We start from the raw sequence: 2,656 nt of genomic DNA on the forward strand, positions 1-2,656 counted from the left end.
TTACTTTTATTTAATAACAAATTTTTTGAACAAACTGACAGTGTCGCCGTGGGGAGTTCCTTGTCCCCTGTGGTGGCCAATCTTTTTATGGGAGACTTTGAGGAGAAACCTCTTGAGTCTGCCGTCACCTCCTAATGCATGCGCCGTAAACCGCCAGTACAATTCTCATGCGCGGAATTCGCTATAAATACCATGACTGCATCAGGTCTCTTCAGTAGTTCGTCTACTCACCTGAGGATGTCCGGACGCCTCGGGGCTGAAGTATCGTGGCAGAATGTTGATGGGATCCGGCTTCAAACCCGAAAGTTAGTGGAAGAAAAACGTATGTTGCCTCCAAACGTCCGTGATTCACTGCGAAATGCAGTAGCGAATTTCTCCGTGTGATTGTATGGGTAAAAGCTATCCTAAAATACACCTGCGAGACACGCGTGAATTTGAGATGGTACATGAAAACATGTGATTTATCACTTGTATGCTCACGACAGCGTAATATATATACACTCCTGGAAATTGAAATAAGAACACCGTGAGTTCATTGTCCCAGGAAGTGGAAACTTTATTGACACATTCCTGGGGTCAGATACATCACATGATCACACTGACAGAACCACAGGCACATAGACACAGGCAACAGAGCATGCACAATGTCGGCACTAGTACAGTGTATATCCACCTTTCGCAGCAATGCAGGCTGCTATTCTCCCATGGAGACGATCGTAGAGATGCTGGATGTAGTCCTGTGGAACGGCTTGCCATGCCATTTCCACCTGGCGCCTCAGTTGGACCAGCGTTCGTGCTGGACGTGCAGACCGCGTGAGACGACGCTTCATCCAGTCCCAAACATGCTCAATGGGGGACAGATCCGGAGATCTTGCTGGCCAGGGTAGTTGACTTACACCTTCTAGAGCACGTTGGGTGGCACGGGATACATGCGGACGTGCATTGTCCTGTTGGAACAGCAAGTTCCCTTGCCGGTCTAGGAATGGTAGAACGATGGGTTCGATGACGGTTTGGATGTACTGTGCACTATTCAGTGTCCCCTCGACGATCACCAGTGGTGTACGGCCAGTGTAGGAGATCGCTCCCCACACCATGATGCCGGGTGTTGGCCCTGTGTGCCTCGGTCGTATGCAGTCCTGATTGTGGCTCTCACCTGCACGCCGCCAAACACGCATACGACCATCATTGGCACCAAGGCAGAAGCGACTCTCATCGCTGAAGACGACACGTCTCCATTCGTCCCTCCATTCACGCCTGCCGCGACACCACTGGAGGCGGGCTGCACGATGTTGGGGCGTGAGCGGAAGACGGCCTAACGGTGTGCGGAACCGTAGGCCAGCTTCATGGAGACGGTTGCGAATGGTCCTCGCCGATACCCCAGGAGCAACAGTGTCCCTAATTTGCTGGGAAGTGGCGGTGCGGTCCCCTACGGCACTGCGTAGGATCCTACGGTCTTGGCGTGCATCCGTGCGTCGCTGCGGTCCGGTCTCAGGTCGACGGGCACGTGCACCTTCCGCCGACCACTGGCGACAACATCGATGTACTGTGGAGACCTCACGCCCCACGTGTTGAGCAATTCGGCGGTACGTCCACCCGGCCTCCCGCATGCCCACTATACGCCCTCGCTCAAAGTCCGTCAACTGCACATACGGTTCACGTCCACGCTGTCGCGGCATGCTACCAGTGTTAAAGACTGCGATGGAGCTCCGTATGCCACGGCAAACTGGCTGACACTGACGGCGGCGGTGCACAAATGCTGCGCAGCTAGCGCCATTCGACGGCCAACACCGCGGTTCCTGGTGTGTCCGCTGTGCCGTGCGTGTGATCATTGCTTGTACAGCCCTCTCGCAGTGTCCGGAGCAAGTATGGTGGGTCTGACACACCGGTGTCAATGTGTTCTTTTTTCCATTTCCAGGCGTATATATATATATATATATATATATATATATATATATATATATATATAACCGCCAACCTTCAGAATAGTATTTCATTTATTATTATTATTGGTGTTTTGCCCTTAAAGAGCGCATTTGGACTAAACAACATGGCCAGTTCCTTTTGCTGCCTTCCTTGCTGCACAAACTTCCCTCATTCGCTCGCTGTGTTTCTGTTTCCGGTCCTCTGTCCACGTTTCTTGTCGGCTTTGTGTCTTCGGCTTCATCTTGATTGCTTTTTTGGTTGCCCATATTTCTTTCATCTTCCGGCTGTGATCTTGCTTGCGTTCTTCGGTTCATTTTACGCCTGTTTGTTTGTCACATAGTATCTCATGCAGTTTACTTTTCTTAATGATGTTTCTGAATTTTATTCTGTCGTTTATTGTGTCTGCTGTTATGTTGAGTTGGTTCAGGTCGTTATTACCTCTGCCGCCCATTTGTTGTTTCTAGTGGTTACCCAGTCAAAGATCTGTTTGGTCAGTCTGTGTGATGGCATTCTGTATAGGTGTCCATAGAATTGTAGTCTGCGTTTTCTAATCTTTTTTGTGATTGTCTCCGTATGTTTGTATAGTTGTTCTGTAGGTTTCTTGACCCATATTCCATTGTTGTTAGTTGCGCCAAATATTTTGCTAAGTATTTTCCGTATTTCATTTATGATATTTTTTCAGTTCCATGATGGTGACAGAAGTTTAAACTAAACTCTAATAAGTCATTAGTGA

The sequence above is a fragment of the Schistocerca piceifrons genome, chromosome 8 (assembly GCF_021461385.2).
Source record: "Schistocerca piceifrons isolate TAMUIC-IGC-003096 chromosome 8, iqSchPice1.1, whole genome shotgun sequence".
Lineage (NCBI taxonomy): Eukaryota > Metazoa > Arthropoda > Insecta > Orthoptera > Acrididae > Schistocerca > Schistocerca piceifrons.